Consider the following 20,485-nt stretch of genomic DNA (forward strand, 5'->3'; position numbering starts at 1 on the left):
TCTATTCACTTGTGTGAACGTATCATCATAAAATGTGAACATGCTTAGAAATTGCCATTTATTTTCAAAGAAAAAGAAATTCCTCCCTCTGGGAAAGCTGTGGCTGAAACCAGATGCAGCGAGGCAGATCCCAACCAGTGGTTTACCCAGGCTGGATGACCTCTTTCTATCCAGTAGAAAAGGAGGATTCCAGGGCATTTTGCCATAGTAACATAAAACTTTATCAACACTTAGATGTTTTTTCATGAGAGAAGCAGGAAGTCATTTGCTAAGGCCTCACGTTGCTGTAGGGTTTAACTGTATCTGTGCAGAGATGTTCAAGCGCACTCTTGCCTTTGATCCTTGCAGTAATCCTGAGAAACACTCAGGAGACCCTTCTGTTCCCATTTTACACAATAGGAAACTGAGGCTCAGAGAGGTGACTCAGGGTCACAGAGCTTCTAGAGCCAGAACTAACACTCAGCATTCGTACTCTCCATCCAGTGGTCTCTGTGCTACTCGACCCTGGACCTCTGCTTATCTGAGGGCAGTGTGAGTTGCTACCTTCACACACACCTTGCTCCCCTGGTGAGAAGGCTCCCGGCCTCTGCACTGGAACTTCGAGCTGATGCAGGCACTTAAATCTTATCACTTTCCCTTTCAGTCAGCCCACCCTTTCAGTAGGGGTCCATTCATTCACCTGTATTTATTCAGCACCTACCATGCGTCAAGCACTGTGCCCTGATAGTAAGGAACCAAGCACCCTCAAGGTGCTTATAGTCAAGTAGAAGAATATATTAATATATAATTATGTCTGAAGTTTCCTATTAAAATCAATTTTTAATGATCTCTCTTGAAAAGAAATTGGTAAAAGAATTGCTTTTAGGTTAAAAAATCAGTGTGTATCCATACATCATCTTGTAGTGAAGAGTAAGGAAGTCTCAAACTACCTTCTTCTCATTTTCTGGCTACTATTAAAAAAAAGAGAGAGAGAGAGTGTGTGCAAGTGCAAAGTTGGAGAATAAGCATTTAATAGCTTTGAGTTGTTCTTGGGCCTGAGCCATTCTGTCTTTACAATTTAAAGTAACACTAATGTGTTGTTTGGGGACCTAATGTGTTGTTTGGGGTCTAAAATCAACAATTTGCTTTATAGAACCTAATGCATCACTTGGTGCCAAGACAAGGATCTACAGGGAGGTCTGTCCCTTTGTTGTTGTTATGTCACATTTGCCAACAAGCGGCATACTGTCCTCCCCCATACCCCAAGCCCAACCCCCGTTTTATCAGAATCTTCAGATAAAGCATGTACTCACTGCTTTTGTTTTCAAAAATATTTTCTGTACAATTGTGTTGATCATGAACCACAACTTCAAGGCTTCCAGAAGTCCCATTAGGTTTGTCAAAGAACCGTACTCCTGAATGGTTTTGGAATGCAGGCTTTGACACATTCACCCTGCCAGCTCCATAAAGGTTTTTAGATTCATACATAGAGAGTCAAGTGTGATCCTTGAAATGTGAAAAAAATAACTTGGGATCAAAAATAAAAGTAATTCTATATAATGTGGCACTACATAGCTCAATTAAAAACTATTATTAGTATGCTCAGAGTAAGACATTTGAGAAAAATGTGTTGATTTGAATTCATTTTATTGACTAGGGATATAGGATTATCTTAAAGAATGCATCTGTATCATCTTACATAACAAGAAATCCACTATTTAACATGTTTCATAAACCCTCTCATGCAGCCATTGATTAAATATCGTAATTGAACTGCCTTTGAACTCCTTCACTGTAACTCTAGCTCAACCAGTCAGTCTGACAGCTGTATTTCCCTAACTACATGCTCCAGCAGACACCAACTAATAGACAATTTTCTTCTGTTTAGAAAAACAGAATAACAGTTTTTCTATATATGAGAATTCATCTTGCAATAGCTTAGCTGTTGTATTTTTAACCCGTATTTAACAGTTATCAAGTCTTTTGATTAGCATTGTAATTCTTTTGGAGAAAGCACTGAATTAGTGAAAGAGAACTGATCTTGAGGTTACAAGACCCAGATTCAAAAGCTAACTCAACCACTTATTCCTTATGTGACACTGGACGAGCCATCTGCTAAATGGAGATGGTCATTCACAGTCTTGGCAATCAATGGGGTCACTGATGCAGGTCAAGTGAGATGAATAAATAGCACTTGCAAAAATGTAAAGCAATGAATAGCATAATACATTATTATTCTTCAGTTTTTGTTTTTACACATCATAAACACCTAACACTCAACAGCTTTGCAAATCTACTCTTTTTTAGTTGTACTTTATGCTCCACTTCCAAAAAAATTTTGAAGTATCTTATGATACAAGACACAAATATAATAGAGTCAATCAAACAAGAATCTGTGAACAGCAACAAGATAATGAAGGCAAGAGGAATTAGAAGGAATTATTAACACTGTCGTTAAAATTCCCTAAGCTTCCTAGAAGTCAGGACTAAAGGGAAACCATACATTTTGCGTGGTTTTTCCAGTCTGATTGAAAGAACCCTTTTTGTCCTTGCACTATATCTTATTTAAAACAGGCTTCATAGATCATTACCAAATACTTTTTTAGGAAACATGATCTTTGTTATTAAAGTGCTTCATTTCATGAAGTGTTGTTCCTGCACATAAAACTGATTCTTTATGAATCAGTCTAGCTCAAACCCATTTTAGAATATTGTTAATAAATAAAAATTGTCAATAAAAGAATATTGTTAATAAATAATAAATAAAAGCTACCTTTCTAATGCTATGTCCACACTTTGAGTGGAAAACATCCTTAAAAGAATTTGTCATGTGTTTTCATAACATCTTTATATCACATGAGGGGTGCACATGTGTCTGCCACGTCTGTGTTTGTATACTCCAGAAATGACTCTACTTGTGAGTTGTATTAATCGCTCTTTAATTTTTTTCCTGGATTCCCTTAGTGATGTTTAGACCTCAGAAGTGACACTAGGAAGTGGAAAAATGATTTCGATTATTACCAAATTCAAATATACAGTTAGGCTCAAATTGACAAGGAAAGTTCACCCTACAGACCCATGAAATCTTAAATGCTGCATCCTTCATTGGACAGAGCCTGGTTTTACAGCCACATAGACAGGAGTTTATTTCCAAGCTTTGGCATTTACTGGGTGGCCTCGGGAAGGTCAGTTGCTATATCCGATCCTTAGTTTCTCCATTTGCAAAATGGGACCACCAAATCCAACTTGCAGAGTTGCTGTTAGAGGTACAGCACCTGCCCTATAGATGACAATTAACACATAACAGTTATTACAGTTTCACTATCCCTTATCTACAATCCAAAACCCCCAAATTTCCAGAATCCAAAAATATTTATCATAACTCTTGACAAAATCTCACCTAGAACTCAAGCATAATCTGACCTGAACTGATGTGAGGCTATTTATAGTCTTTTGACTATTAAATGGAATTTTAAAACAAAAGCAAGACTATTTATGCATTTGGTTATGGAGTGCTGCCCCAGACCCTGTTGGGGATCATCCATAATAAATGACATACACACTAAATTATCTTTCTAAACTCTGAGAAATTCTGTATTCCCAAACACATCTGGCCCCAACAGTTTCAAATAAGGAAGTGATGACCTATTTGATCACTAGGGTTGCAAATTTCCGTAATGTCTAGCTTGTCAGAGCGTGTACCGAAAATGAAAATTCCTTCTCCTGCATCCATGCTTTACAATAACCTCCCGAGGCCCTGCGCTATTCATCCTGAGATCTTTTGATTTGGGGGAAGTTAAGATTTTTGTGGCAGCCTGGTTCCCCAATCTGATAGTTATAAGGTTCTTCCTACACTGAACTGAAATCTGCCTCCCTGTAAATTCTCCTACTTGCCCCTGTTCTGCGGAGCTGAGAAAACAGAGGATAAGCCAGCTCCCTCTTCCAGGTGACTGCCCCTCAAATATTGGGGAAAAGTTATACTCTTCCTTAAGTCTCCTTTTATACAGGCAGACAATCCCACTTCCTATAGCAAGTCTTAATCTGACCCGTTCCCAGGCCTCTTCTAATTATGCTTTATTTTGTCAGATTTTCACTTAACATGTGTTATCTAGAATCAAAAATATTACAGTCTTTGTCTTAAAAACTCTGGTTCTAACCATTGATGATGAATATCATCTTCTCTGGTCCCAAACAGTATCTTCATAGAGACTGAAGTTTTGTACAGTGGATGATTCAGACCCAGCTTGAATTCTGGGTCATCCATTTATTAGACGTTAGGTGAGTTATATCAGCTCTCAGACCCTCAGTCTCCTTATCTGTACAATGGGATAATAAAGTGAGCTTCATGGTGTTACTGTCAGGATTAAAGGCAGCGCATGAAAAGTGTCTAGTACTTTGTCGGACACAAAGTAGGCAAGTTACAAATGGCAGTGATTATTATTAGAAGTCTAATTAATAATCCTCTTCCTCTTCATTATCATGTTTCTATTGCTTTCGTAGGCTGACACTGATACTATCAAAATTCTGCACAAGCCTAAAACATTGGTGGGTTTATTTTTAGGTCTAATCCATGTAGAAGTAATCCTCATTGTAAAGATACAATTTGTATAACACAGTTTCTGCCAGTCTTAAACGGCAGTCACTGTATTTCTCTTCCTCCCTCTTCCATCTCTTTTGAACCAAATGCAGCTTCCAGGACAACGTGATTGACATAAGCACTCAAACCTGCATCTTTCAGCCATCTATTTAGAGATCTGTGGTAGAAATTTGTTTGTTTTTCCAGCCTAGAAACCAAAGGGATTCCAGGGTGTCTGGTTTCTCATCTTGAGACTGTGCATCCTGTTTGAATGTTTTCAAGCGAACAGAGTAGAGCCATAAATTATATTTTGATCAGTGCCAAAAACTTGGTGCCAAAGAACATCTTGACATTACTATTAGCGTATGTTGTATCCTGTAATTAAGCGGAATCGGCCTGTAGATGAGTTCTTCTGAAGACAGAGCCCTCCTTTCATGGGAGCGTAATCGGAATGAGCTATTGCTCTCATTAAGTTACTTGGCAATCCATCACAGGTGTGACCTGTCATTCTAATGATGCATTAGTGTAATTCGTCAACAGGGTGAATCCCACTAATAAGGTGTTACTCCAGAGGCAGGGCCATCCAGTGCAGAAAGCATCCAGAGGCAGATGTAGGATGATGGCAGCCTGAGGCCCAAGAGGCTCTATATAATGCATTTCCCCCTCATCTTGCTCCTTACTCTGTGAAGTTTAGCTATTTTTAATCTATCCAAATCAATGCCCAGCTGTCCCCAAACTCTTCTAGTTTTTCCTTTCTGACTAATCCCTGATTCCTTTGCTCATCCAGGGATATCTGACTTTGATTCTTCGGATGTGTGATTGAGCCACTTGGTTCTTTTCTGAAGAGTTATACTTTCTGAGAAATCTCAGTTGCATAGCTGACATTGTCAAAGTGCCTATGGATTTCTATGATTCATACCCTACATGATTCTAAAGCGGATAAGATTTTTTTTAAAAACTCGTACAATGATGTCACTCCAATAAAAAGAAGATAGGATATAATGATACTAAAAATCAAGGCTAACATAGCTGGTGCAATTCATATTATATTTATCTCTGAGCTTCCTGGCAGCAAAATCAAAAAGGGATGAGAGATTGAAAGAACGAAAACTATTTTGTTTGGAAACTTACTTTCTAATATTAAATTCTAAGAATTTTTTATTTGGATCCATATCTGAGGGACCTTAAAGAACTTAATAGACTTTGCCTTCAATGGTAATATCACTGAAAATGCAGTAATATTCTTCACAGTGATTTCTTATTCTCATCCTTTGATAAAGTCAAGGATATATTCTAATTAGAACATATCCATTTAAGGCATTTTCTGTGAGAAGCAAAGCTAATGTGTTTCAAGTATATGACTGACTTGGGGGATAGAGTGAGAAAACCTATAGGAATGAATGGGACTGCTTCTTTCTACTATTTTTCCCTAATACTTCTCTACTTTGAACTTTTTTTAGGAGGTGGATAACAATTTATGATTTTTTAGCTTTATTAAGGTACAATTTATAACCAATAAAATTTACCCTTTGTAAGTATACCTTTTGATGAATTTTGGTAACTGTATATAATCATGTAACGGCTATCACCACAGTCAAGATATTGAGCAGTTCCATCAAGATCCTTTGTGGTGGATTCCATCCCCTGACTCCCAGCTCTAGGCAACCACTGAACTCCTTTCTGTCACTATAATGCTGCCTTTTCTAGAATTCCATATAAATGGCATATGCACCTAGTCTTTTGTGTTTGACTTCTTTTATTTCAAATCTGTTGCTGTATGTGTTCATGTTTTGTTCATTTTTATTGCTGAGTAGTATTTCATCAGGATTTATTTTTATAAGAAAAAAAGCTTAAAGGACATTAAGAGTAGTTGCTAGAAAGAATATCCATATGAATTTAATAACGAGCATAGAGGTGGCAATACGTATTCTTGCTTAAATAGAGAACTAATACCTTCTATTCCAATGTACATTTTTAGTACTTTACAGTGGCAAGCTTGAAAGCTAAGTGATGGCAGGCACCAAGTTCTCTAGCTTGCCATTATATTTGCAATATCTAGCCCAGTGCCTGCTTTTACTAGGTGCTTAATAAATCATTGTTAAATGAGTCAATGAAGACATTAACAGGATAAAGACACCCATATACAACAGTCACATGAAGAGAGCAGTTCCTCAAAATATGGACCAGTAAAATATAAAGAGAAAGTTACATATATTACCGCTTATTGAGTACTTATCATAGAAGTGCTTGTAAAGTGACTTGATACTCTGCACATATTTCAGGCTCCTTACAGACCTATTTTTAGCTCTATCACCTGTGTGTTTTTAAAAACTTTTTAAGCCAGTATGTTTTATCCTGAACTTCCAGCTTTAGGATAATCAACTCAGTACATTTACTTAGTCCTTTTATTTGCCCTAAAAGTATTTATAAATATTTAGTAATTTTCTGAATCATGCACTGTCTTCAGTTCCAAGAGTTTCTAAACATATAAAAGTATAACCAAGCAATGCTACACTTGGAAGCAGAACACCATAGAATGTTAACACTTAAAGATGGTTTAGTCTAATGTCCTCATTTGAAAAGAGGAGGAAACTGAACTCTCAAAAATGAGTTGCCCCAATTCACACAATATTTGGTGGCAAGAGTTGTACAATTGAAGATAAATTTGTTAATAACCTATTGATCCCAATAAGCAAACAGTTAGTTTGCAGAAATGAACTGAAAACAAAAGGGAGATCTTTTAGTTTGCTTACTTGTTTGTATTCAAACTTCACTTAAGAGAATTGGGAGTGTGAGTCTATTGGATTTGAGTGGTATTTTAGAGCATGTCAAGGAAAAAATTACTTTCACAAGGAGAAGCTACATAGCTTGAATTAAAATCCATGCTAAGTCAAGAAAAACAGAAAGAAAAAAGAAAGCCAAATTCTATTCTGAAGCAGATTGAACCTCAGCTCAACTGGACAGCTTAGCAGATGGCAAAATTTATTAATTATATACCTTAAATTAGACCTTTGTTTTGCCTTTGAGATATATTCTCTCTGCCAAATTACTAAATCTTCCAGAAATTAGGTTTTTAGGTGGAATGTTCATCTGAAATCTTAATAGATTAATTTAGGCCCTTGTCATATACCCTATCCATACAACCTAACGTGCACAAGAATTTGAATTCAGCAGATAAAAACTTTCAGATATAGGCCTCTGCAATACTCTGAATTTCATATATCTGGTGATCTATTAAGATACAACTGAACTGTGTTTGGTTTTATAAATCCAGCGAGAGGATACCTAAGCCAGTACTTTAGATGTTCCCTTGCCACTAAATAAAACTGGCTTCCTCCATCCATCCATTAGTGCAAAAATTATTTATCAAATGCTTGCTAAGTGCTTAAGTGCTATAATAGGAATAAATAAAGGGCTCTGATAGTGCAAAGGGAAGAACAAAGGATTTCAATGTGGGAACGGAATTAAGGAAGATTTCAGGAGAAGGCAGCTTGTGAGTTGGGCCTTGTATTAGAAGAAACATTTTAGTAGGTTAACATGATGAAGGTGATTCCTGGGGCTGCAATGGAATTCTATGAAAAGGGCAATAACCAGGTGTCTTCTCCCTGGCTTCATTTTGGAAGAATATAAATGCTTTCAAAGGGAGATATACATCAGTAGGCCAAAATGACTTTGGTCATATTTCAACACCAGATAGGTGGAACTCAGTATCATTTAAGACTCCATACAAAATGTCATGATTTGACTTAAAGAAAAAAAGCATTACTTGGAACTTTATGATACAATGTTCAATTAAAAATAAGAAAGAATAGGGGCTGGCCCGGTGGCTTAACGGTTAAGTGCGCACGCTCTGCTACTGGGGGCCCGGGTTCGGATCCCGGGCGCGCACCGACACACCGCTTCTCCAGCCATGCTGAGGCCGCGTCCCACATACAGCAACTAGAAGGATGTGCAACTATGACATACAACTGTCTACTGGGGCTTTGGAGGAAAAAAAAACGAGAAGGATTGGCAATACATGTTAGCTTAGAGCTGGTCTTCCTCAGCAAAAAAGAGGAGGATTAGCACGGATGTTAGCTCAGGGCTGATCTTGCTCACAAAAAAAATAATAATAATAAGAAAGAATTTTACATGCAACATGACAACTAGATAGGGATGATACAGACATAGATATATACACACACTTGTAATGGAGAAAACCACACCGATATTGATGACAGTCATTTCTGATTAATAGGTTATTTTAATTTGCTTCAATAATATGATATCTTTGATTGGACTTTAAAAAAAGAAAAATTATATTTGAACAACCTAGCACCCAATATATATTTTTATGTTGCAAAGTTCTTAGAGTCATCTTCCAAATAATGATGCATTTATTACCCCTAAAACCAGAAAATAGATATATAATAAAAGTAATTCTTAAGTCCCTGGTGGTTTAAATGTTTGTGGATAACTATAATTGATTAAGACACCTGTAGCCTTTTTAGGCAAACTGTCCACGTGAACATTCAAGATTATATGATACATAAGGGAAGGAGGTCTACTCTTCTAAAAGATTTGCCATCAGATTTTTTTAAATGTTACATTTTCCTTGCTTGCTTAGATAATTGGTAGAGTTAAAAATATCCTCAATTAAACTTCATATTTACTCTATAAAATCAGGCACTTCTATTACATTATCGAAGTTTATTTTAATAGGTAGTACAAGAGCTTTTATTAAACAAACAATGGAACTAGCTTATAATTACTTTAAAATAGCAGTGAACTTGTTCTGACTTCAGGGTAATTTAGTTTTGCCCCCAAATAGCCCCACTGCAATATTTCTCTTAGGAAAAAAGTGGTATGGCCAATGTCTTTGAAAGGGAACTTAAAATCAGCTTTAAGTTAAACGATGAATTCTCAAGCATTTTATGGAGCTCTCTACACAAGTTTTCTTAGAATAAAACCTGAAAACCTGCCAATCCTTATGTCTTTATATACTCTCTACTACATCTAAGACAGGTGAACAAGTGTAACATCTGCTGAGGGATGTGAATTTGATTTTACATTCAACCTGTCTTCAAGCAGGTTGGCTGCTATCTGAATTGCTGGTGGGTAGTCAATCAGAAATAGTGTCTCCCTTCACTTTTCTGGCAGGTTCTCCCAAGCTCCATGTCCCTCCTTATCAGACTGCTCTGTGACTCAAACACAAGGAGACACACTAGAAACTGATCAGGATATGACAGGTTCAGGAAGGCTGAATGTAGGAACTTTGGAAGGACCCACAGTTATCTATAACTGCACCTCAGGAAGACTTAACTCTGTGATCTTTCTCATGATCCAGAACATGTCCCACTGTGGGAAACCAAGTATATGACAGCCCACAACATTTAGCCTTAGCACGATTATTGTTAATTGATTTGATTAGGTGATTTGCTTTCCTTGATGAGCCCAATTAGTCTACTTCCTGTTTCAAGCTTTAGTTTTTTTATTCCAGAAGCTGATGGTTGGACACTATAAATATATTGCTTAAAGAGATTCACAGAACTGAGAGAGCATGTGTGCAATTTAAAAGAGGGTCGTTTGATAGGCTCATGAGCTCACTGATCAGGTAAACGATCAGTGAAACGATATTTCTGAATCGATATTTAAAAATTAAAGAGACTTGAGAGAAATAAATACAAGTTTGAGTATTTTGCCTTGAGTTAAAGGAAATGTTTTCAGAAGAATAAGTTATGCAGTAAAATAAATCACCAGTCTGACATTTTGACTAAGCATGGCAGATAAGATTTATCCGTTCAAAAGGGGGATTTATTTGACATTAATTATAAAAGCACTGAAGAAATTTCATACTGTTAATAAGTGTTAATTAAAAGATTCCGTTTCTTGCCAATACTACCCCCACCCCCACCGGAAACGCAAAGTTCACAATTAGGATCATACTACATATATACTTCTGCAACTTTTTTTTTTTCCAGTGAGGAAGATTGGCCCTGAGCTAAGTGCTGTCAACCTTCCTCTTTTTGCTGAGGAAGATTAGCCATGAGCTAACATCTGTGCCCATATTCCTCTATTTTGTATATGGGACACCGCCACAGCATGGCTTGATGAGTGGTGCATAGGTCCGTACCCAGGATCCGAACCTGCAAACCCCTGGCAGCCAAAGCGGAGCCCACGAACTTAACCACTATGCCACCAGGCCGGCCCCTGAGACTATTTTTTTCTTCTCATAATGCAAATATTTTCCATGCCAATACAAAGAGATACCTTTAGAAAGTAATCTTTGACATCTCGCTATGGAAGATAAAGAAAATGGCTCACTTACGTTTCCCGCCATTCCCATCACAATCACGTTTTGTTTATTGTATTATTAGAGCTGCATTGTGAAGGTTTATAACATTTACGTTGTCATTTATAATCATAATTCTCATAGTGGTTCATCACTGTTTCTTCTACATTTACGTGGGACCAGTTCTCGCTGATCATCCCTTCATTTTACAGTTTCCTCTCCCTCAGATGATGTCCTCTTCATTCATTTCTTGATGGGCTGGATTCCATGATCAACTAGATTTTTCCAACGATTCACTTTTTTTTTAGAATGATTTTCTTTGTCTTGAAAAGTGACTGAAATCTGGGCAAGGTATATTAGTTTTGTTTTTCTTTTAAAAATCAGTGGACATTGCTTCTGTGCCTTCTGGGAGTGAGTGTTGCTGTGGGGAAGTCTGAGGGCAGCCTGATTTTTATGTCTTGGAGGTGATTTAATACTTTTTATCTCAATACCCTCAAATTTCTTTATCCTTGCAATTCAAAAACCTCACCAGAATATATCATGTTACTGATTATTCTGTAACTATTTTTTATGAAAAACTGCTGTGCCATCGGATCTGCAGATAAACTTCTTTTTTCATAGGAAATTTTTCTTCTATTATGCCTTTGAGAGATTTTTTTAATATATAGGTCCAGTTTTCTATTTTAAGAATACTCTACTCTATGTCTGCCATACCTAATATAACTTTCATTGATTTTTAGTTTTCTTTTGCATTTCTGTTATTTTCTTAATGCTTGTCTTCCATGTCATTGCCTCTAGTTTTGGCAGTATCCATTTTACTTCTAGCTGTTTCTGATGTGGTTTCCTTTTTCTTAATAATGGTTTATTGCTTTCTTTAATTTCTTTCCTAAGAATTGCCAGATTGCCTTTCATCTCTTTCATTATTTCATCTCTTCTTTCATCTCCTGTATTGATTCTTTGATATTCTCCCCACCTAACAAAGATTCCATGTTTCCTTTCATTTTTCTTAAGATCATAGAAGAGTATTTATCTATAGTCTTCTTCATTGCCAATCTCCTGAAATGTACTCATTGCTTTTTATGTCACTTTTTGGCTTTTTTTGATGGGAGACAGGTATGTAACGGTAACCCTATGCAGATGCCCTGTTGGCTCCTTGTTGGGAACATTCATCTATGTGTGGCTGCTCACCACCAGTATAGCAGAAGCATGCATGTGAGGAGTAAGTTGAGACTAACAAGAACACTCTCTTGGGGCCCGCCCCGTGGTGTACCGGTTAAGTGCGCGCGCTCCGCTGCTGGCGACCCAGGTTTGGATCCCGGGCGCACACCGACGCCCTGCTTCTCCGGCCATGCTGAGACCGCGTCCCACATACAGCAACTAGAAGGATGTGCAACTACGACATACAACTATCTACTGGGGCTTTGGGGAAAAATAAATAAATAAATAAATAATTAAAAGTGTTTAAAAAAAAAAAAGAACACTCTCTTACTAATGTACCTTCTGCTCTAGAGGAATAGTTCTCTTCTGGGAGAGCAAAATCACTGAAGCAGAGGTTAGGGTGACTCATAGTAAAGTTTCCTCACCAAATTGCAATTTGTTTCTCTTCATTTTTCCTCATTTCTTCTCTGTTTACCTCGTCTCTGGTAAGTATCTTGGCATTGCAAGGAGCAAGAAGTCTGCAAGGACATTTCTTTGTCCTTGATGTCCTGTCCACTAATTCAGTCCTCACTCTTTTAAGGGAGGAACTATTACCTGGGTCTCTCAGGACCTGCTAACTCATCCTCAGAAAAATTTGTACTCTGCCAGAGAAGTTTGCAAGGATTTATTGACATTTTTTTAGACTCAATTTGGAACAAATGTTTGTCTTGGGCAAACTATCTTCACAGTCTGTGATTTGTGGTTGCAGTTTTTTTCTAATTTAATAATGAATTCTATTTTCTCCCCTATGTTTTTTATTCCTTTTGTTTGTTTCCATGAATTTCAGGAAAGTGGATATACATACCTTTACTTTATCATCTTTTTGTATAAGTTTCACGTGACTTCTTGAAAGCGTACAAAATACAAAGATTCCTAAATTGAATTTGATAAGTATAAAGAAGTTTTAAAGTCCTCTCTCAAATTGCTAGTAGAAAATTATAATTCTCCATAAATTACCATTATTTTCAACGACTGTTTACAAATTTATATCTTTTACTGATATTTGTCTACCTTAATATATAAGTAAGCATTCTATCCCAGTGATCACTGGCTGTGCTGTGTAGTGGTAAAGAGATTTGTGGATCTTTTGCTACTATTTCCCTATCAAAGATAAAGTAATAGACCTATATGTCAGTGAAATTAAGTTCTGTGTTTTAAATGGGTGCCTTTTAAAAAAAAATGCAACAGACTTTTTTCCCCCAGCAGTCATTGTTAGAAAGCATTAAATTGAGCATTCAAGATTAATTCCCTGGCGGGTCAAGAGGAGAACAGCATGTAGCCAATCCTACCTTAGTGTTTCTTCTTAATGGTTCCAGCACAGTGTGAAAAAGTAAACAGTTGTGACAAGAGACGTAATGGATGAGCTGGAAGTGACAGGTCACCCCAACTGAAGCTCATCCTCTCTTTAAGTATACTCTGTAATGAAGTGTACTATCATTTTTCAGATCATCAAAGACTTGTAAACCATGTTTCTGGAGTGCGGAAGGATCTTGAGTAAATATATTATGAATAATGGTGCCTAGTGACACCAAAAGAATAAAAACAAATAGTGAATAAAGTATGCTTATCTTGAAGTTTTAGCCCAGGAATCCCTGGTATTAATAAGACCCCCTTCTCTCTTCTACATTCCTACTACCATTCTCTCTCAAGTACAAAACTTAAATCACTCTATTCCAAGTGATTTAGTTTGTTAATAATTATTTGGAGAAGAGAGACTTTATAATTATTAAGGACAGTAAGCTTATAGCACTATTTTCCCTAAAACCCAAGATATCTCATGCCTTTTCACACACTGGGAACACAGAAATACATAGAAAATGTAGTGAGATAGTGGTCAAGCTATCCTTCCCCATTTCATGGAATTATAAATAAAAATAGACACTTTCAGGGTGGCCCGGTGGTGCAGTGGTTAAGTACACGCAATCCTCTTCGGCGGCACCAGGTTGGCAGATTCGGATCCCGAGCATGGACTGATGCACCACTTGTTGGGCCATGCTGTGGCGGCATCCCATATAAAATAGACAGGAAGATGGGCATGGGTTAGCCCAGGGCCAACCTTCCTCAGCAAAAAGAAGAGGATTGGCATCAGATGTTAGCTCAGGGCTAGCCTTCCTCACAAAAATAAAAATAAAGATAGACACTTTCCCTCTCTCCCATTAATCTCCAGATTCCGAGGAGATTTACTGCCAGGAAGAAATCACAATAAGTGTTCTATTCACCAACAGAAATTCTTGCCCAAAACTGGAGTAGACCATTTCAAAGAAAAGTTAAATTCCTCGGTTAGGTTATATTTGCTTAAGGGTCAGTTTCTAACAATAATTATCATTACAGTTAATATTTATTTAGTACTTACTATCTGTCAGGCACACTGATAGGCGTTTTACACACATCATCTCGTTTAATCTTCCCAGATGGGAAGCGTTCTTTCTTCAGAAAGCTGAGGTTTGTCCAAAATCCGAGGATGGAAACCACAGTCTTCCAGACTCCAGGCCCACGGTCTTTATACTCCACTGTTGCAGTGTTTTCCAACATGGTAGCCATTAGCCACATGTAGCTGTTGAGCACTTGAAATGTGGCTAATGTGATGAGAAACTGAATTTTTAATTTAATTTTAAATTTAAATCACCACATAGGGCTACCATATTAGACAACGCAGATCTACTTGGTCTTCTATAAGATTCATTTTTTTGTTTTCTGTTGTACAGCTAGAGAAATCAATGCACGGAACAAGAACTATGATATCTCTAAAATCCCTGTATCTAAAATTGTATGAAAATAAGAAAATCTTATCAAAATACAGAAGTTGCTTTATAAGTTTGCTTCATTGGCTTTCAGCTCCTGGGAATAACGCCCCCCTTAAAACAAACAAACAAACAAATACTTAACATCCAGTATCCAAGAACAAATTTGCACTCTGCTGTTAACATTTTAAGGGTTATTCCAAAGAGCCATTTGAAGTAAACTTAATACTTCTGGCAAGTTTAACTAAAAAAATGTTCATTAAGACAGGGCGGCAAAGCAGTGCCTGTTCCCCTCAGGACATAGAAGAGTTTGGGCCTTCTTTAGAGTTAGTTTATTTGACTTGTAACCACACTGGTCCTTCTTGTTTAGAAGCACTAATAGCAAGGTCCCTTTTATTATGGGGTTTCCTCCAGCTCGTCTGAAGTCATACCCATAAATCCTCGTAGATCTTCAGTTTTTCTGCCTCACAGCCAAGCAACACTGATAGGAAGCAATCAGTGCCTTAAGACCTTTTAGGTTATTCCTTTGAGAAGTTAAAGCTATATCAATGTCTATCAGTATGTGAGCGTTCCAGTTCTGCATCTTGCCAGCGCTTGGTAATGTCTTTTTTTGTTTTAATATTAGTCACTCTAGTGTGTAACAGTATCTGATTGTGGTCTAAATTTGCATTTTCTGAATGACTAATGAAGTTGAGCATCTTTTCATATGTTTATTTGTCATCCATATATCTTCTTTGAAGGATCTGTTAAAATCTTTTGTGCATTTTTAAATTGGATTGCTTGCTTACTGTTGAATTTTAAGAGTTCTTTATATAGTCTGCTCATAAGGCCTTTGTTGAAGATGTGATTTCCAAATATTTCCTTCCAGTCTGTGGCTAGTCTTTTCATTCTCTTAACACTGTCTTTCACAGAGTAATAGTTCTTAATTTTGATGAAGTCCAATATATCAATTTCTTTCTTTTGGTGTCATATCTAAGATCTCATTGCCCAACCAAGGTCACAAAGATTTTCTTCTAAGAGTCATATAGCTTTATGTTTAACACTTAGATATATGAAATATTGTTTGAGATTCATTGTTCTTTTGCTTATAGAAGTCCAATTTTCCAAGGACCATTTGTTGTAAAGACTAGCAATTCATTTAACTGCCCTTGTACCTTTGTAAAAAATTAATTGACCATATTGTGTGGCTCTATTTCTGGACTTTCTATTCTGTTTCATTGATCTATGTGTTTATCCTTTTACCAACTCCATACTGTGTTTATTTCTGTAGTTTTATCATAAGTCTTGAAATTGGGTAGTATGGTTGCTCCAATTTTGCTCTTCTTTTTCAAAATTGTTTTGGAAATTTTAGTTCATTTGAGTTTCCATATAAGTGTTAAAATCAGCTTCTTGGTGTATACAAGCTGATTCTCAATGTGATTCTGTTGAATCTGTAGGTCTATTTGGAAAGAATTGGCATCTTGACAACATCAAGACTTCTAATCCATGAACATAGAATCTCTTTTCATTTATTTAGGTTTTCTGTGATTTTTTTGACCAATGTTTTGTAATTTTCAGCATACACATCCTGCCCATATTTTTTTTTTATATCTATGTTTTAGTATTTATCCATGCTATCATAAATAGTACTTAAAATTTTGTGCGTTGCTGATATATGGGAATACAATTGATTTTTTTGTATATTGACGTTGTATCCTGTGATCTTGCTAATATCACTTAATAGTTCTAGAAGGTTTCTGTGTGTGTGTTTATAAATTCCTTGGGATTTTTCATGCAGGCAATTATCTCTTGTGTAAATAGAGACAATTTTATTTCTTCTCTTGTAACCTGTATGCCTTTTATTTCTTTTACTTGCTTTATTGCACTGGCTTAGACTTCCAGAACAATGTTGAATAAGAATAATGAGAACAGACATACTTGTCCCGCTGTCAATGTTAGGAAAAAAGCATTCAGTCTTTCACCTTAAAATATAATGTAAGCTATAGATTTTTTTTTTGCTGCCTTTTATTAGGGTAAGGGCATTTATCTTTATTCCTGGTTTGCTGAGAGTTTTTGTGTTTTTTATCATGAATGGATGTTGAATTTTTTCAAATGATTTTTCTGTATCTATTAAGAGGATCACATGCTTCTTCTTCTTTAAATTGTTAATACCATGATTAAATTGATTTTGAATGTTGAGCCAGCCTTGTTTCCCCAGGATAAACCCAAATTTCTTGTGATGTATTATTCTTTTTATGTTTTTCTATATTCAATTTGGTAATATTTTGTTGAGGATTTTGAGGTCTGTTCAGGATGGATATTGGTCTGTGGTTTTCTTATAATGTCTTTATCTGGTTTTGCTATCAGGGTAATGCTGACTTCATGACGTGAGTTGGAAAATATTACTTCCTCTTTGATTTTCTGGAAGAGATTGGGTAGAATTGCTATTATTTCTTCCTTACATATTTGTTAGAATTCACCAGGGAAACCATCTGGGTTTGAAATTTTTTTTGTTGGAAGGTTTTTAACTATTAATTCAATTTCTTTAATATTGATAGGCTATCCAGGTTATATATTTCTTCTTGAGTAAGTTTTGACAGTTTGTGTCTTTAAAGGAACTGGTACATTTCATCTCAGTTGTCATTATTTGGGTCTGTAGGATCTGTAGTGTACCCCCTCTTTTATTCTTAATATTGGTAATTTGTCTCCTATCTCTTTTTATTGGTCATTCTGGCTAGATACTTACCAGTTTTATTATCTTTACAAAGAACTAGCTTTTGTTTTCATTAATTTTCTCTGTAGATTTTCTGTTTTCAATTTTGTTCTATTCTGCTCTTCTCATTATTCTTTCTTTCTTTCTTTGTGTAGGGGAAGAAAAAATTCCTTTTGCTACTACCATCCTAGGTTCTCTGGCTAGGGCCTTGTAAATTGAGCAGATAAAAGACAGATTGACAAGAGAAAAGCATACAAATTTATTTAATATAAGTTGTACATGACATAGGAGCCTTCATAAGGAAATGAATCCCTGAAGAAATGGTTAAACCTGAGCCTTTTTATATTAGGTTTGATGCAGAGTGGAAAGTCATGGAAAAATGTGATAGGACAAAAGGGTATAAGCTAAGGATCATAAATGGGGGGAAAACTTAGGAAGGCCTGTTCGCTTGGATTCCTCTCTGTACTCCTCCGTCTTCAGAGATGAGGATACCTCTCACAAGAGAGTCTTATGATGTGTTTCAGGAGAAAACGCAGAGGTCAGAGCATACTTCCAGCACCTTCTGTTTCTACACCCTGCTTCAAGGAAGAAAGGGGGCATCAGAAAGGCCTTCCTGCATCTGTCAGTTCTCAAATTCCTTCAGCTTAAAATACTCAATATGCCAAGGTGACAAATTTGGGGATAGTGTATTCTGAACCCCATCATTTGCATCTGTTCCATGCATGCATGTCTTGGGGGTAAGCCTGGGATTTGTATCAGTATATAATATAGAATTAGAGGGTCAACTTTTCCACTCTTCTCCTCCCTGGGATTTTCCCACACTCTCTGTTTCCACAGGGACCCCTTTCTTGGTTCCTCTGGCCAGAAAGATGGGTTTCTCCCCCTAAACTCTTGGATATTTTGAGTGACTACTTCCACCATTGGAATGAAGCAACAAGAAAAAAGAGGGAGGAAAACAATTACAGGGATTCCTCCCGCATACTTCAGACCTAAGGGACCTCTTTTTCTGGTTCCTCTGGCCAGAGAGGCAGGTTTTTCTCTTGGAGTTTTATATACCTATGTCATTGTTGCCACCGTTACTGTCCCAACCACCTCAGTACAGCTCATGACTGTCCTCAGAGCAAGGCTGGGTGAAGGGGAGAAAAATGAAAACCCCAGGTGTTCCGTCTGCAACTTTTAGCTTATGGGAACCCCTTTTTCTAGTTGTCTGGCCAGAAAGAGGGGTTTCTCTCGATATTTGCTGCCCATGCCCATTGTGTAGTTCTGCAACTTAGGCCATTGGGCTACCCTAACCAGAAAATTCAATGATACTGGTCATTCTTCAAGTTTTGACTTTCTTCACTATCTGCCTGCAATTGTTTACTTTTCAGAGTCCTCAGATAGTTGCTTTTTGTATTCTGTCTGAACCCTTTGATTGGAATACGTAGAAAGAGAGTCTGAGGACCACTGACTCCATCTTGGCAAGTACTAGACATCCTCACCATCAAATATGATAAGTAAAATTTTACTTAGAAGATGAGAGAGGTTCCAGAAATTGGGCTTAGAATGACAATAGATTCAAAAGTTTAGAGACATTCGAGGTGAGATAGGATACTGAACTGTAAAAGAAGTGTCTTTCTCCTCACCGAAAAGAAATTGGATGTATTTTCAGAGTTCCAGCAAAGGTGAAGGATGTTCACTCTTCCTTATGGTTGAAGTTCAACTGCCTTTTTCTTCTGTGTCTGTAATAGTCATTATGCTTTTTACTCACTTAAATCACAGACAAAACATTCCGTAGATGTCATAAGCAAGTCTGCTGTTTCATGTGGTTAACCGCTTTTCTATTACTTATTATAGCCCTTGTGTGAGGTTACAAGGTAAGAGGGCAAAGTGAAGAAACACACACACAGATTTATGCATGGGGTGGAAATGCTTTGTTACAAAAGCCCTTCTTTGACTATTATTCACTTTTTATTTATGCATTATAATAGAAATAGAAATCTCGTGATTTTCCCGACAGTACTTGTATCTGTGAATAAAGAATGCCAAAAAGTACTCCAACACTTATTCAGATACTGGAGACTTTCATCACTTCTATTTTTTACGTTAAAGTCAACTCTGGGGTCATATAAATCACACATCTCTATATACCTTATAAGATCATCAACCCCAAGTCTATATAGCCTGAGAAAAGAGGACATGTGAATTGTTTCAGGGGATCTTAGTTTGCAAGATCTTCTTTAGCCTTTCTAGATATCCTCTTTGTGTATTCCCCAGAAATATTCATATTTCTGATGTATTCGTAATGTGATTATGAGTGATCTCATAAATATAGCTATATGCCCTGCTACATTCATTCAACAAATACTAATTGTGCCAAGAACAATGCTAATTGTCAGAATTAAACAGTAAATAATAAAACAATAGCTGTGGTGGATAGGTGGGCTGCCCACCTAATTTTACTTATCAATAACATTTGAGCTCCAGATAATTTCAAAGACAACAATATCCTGTTCTTACCTCAAACAACAGGTAAGTAATTTCTTGATTTACATTTCTATGGCCAAATACTCATTCTACTGACTTTCTAAAAATTGAAGAGGCCTCTTCTAAAAAGTCACGAACCCTTGAAGCAAAAGCCATGAACAATGTGTACATGGACGTTATGTTACTAATAACAGAGATGGGAAGGAAGTGTAGGAACAAGTGAAGGAGGAGGGGAAGGAAAGAAAAGAAGGAAGAGGAAAGGAAGAAAACGAGTATTCTTTTTTCCCCTCACTATGCACTTTAATAAATATGAAAGAGCTGCTGCTTCAAACTATTAACATTAATATATACATGTGTAATAAAGCAAGCAAATGCTAAATTTTGCATCAGTGCTCTTCTGTTGTTTCAATGATCTAGCATTTCATACTGAATCTGGTAGAGGATATGAGAAAAATGGAGCAGATCTCTTCCTCATGCAACATTTTTATAAAGAGTCCTAGGACTGTTTTTGAATTTAAATTTTGTTATTATATATCTGGAAGATCAATTCTTATGGTTCATAT

General features: G+C 36.7%; 1 protein-coding gene across 7 annotated transcripts in view; it reads left to right on the forward strand.

Moving 5' to 3' along the window:
• Window positions 1-20,485, forward strand: part of RARB (retinoic acid receptor beta) — an 824,831-nt gene that overhangs the window by 492,519 nt on the left and 311,827 nt on the right. The gene's annotated exons all lie outside the window — the stretch shown is intronic.

Source organism: Diceros bicornis, chromosome 2 (assembly GCF_020826845.1).
Source record: "Diceros bicornis minor isolate mBicDic1 chromosome 2, mDicBic1.mat.cur, whole genome shotgun sequence".
Classification (NCBI taxonomy): domain Eukaryota; kingdom Metazoa; phylum Chordata; class Mammalia; order Perissodactyla; family Rhinocerotidae; genus Diceros; species Diceros bicornis.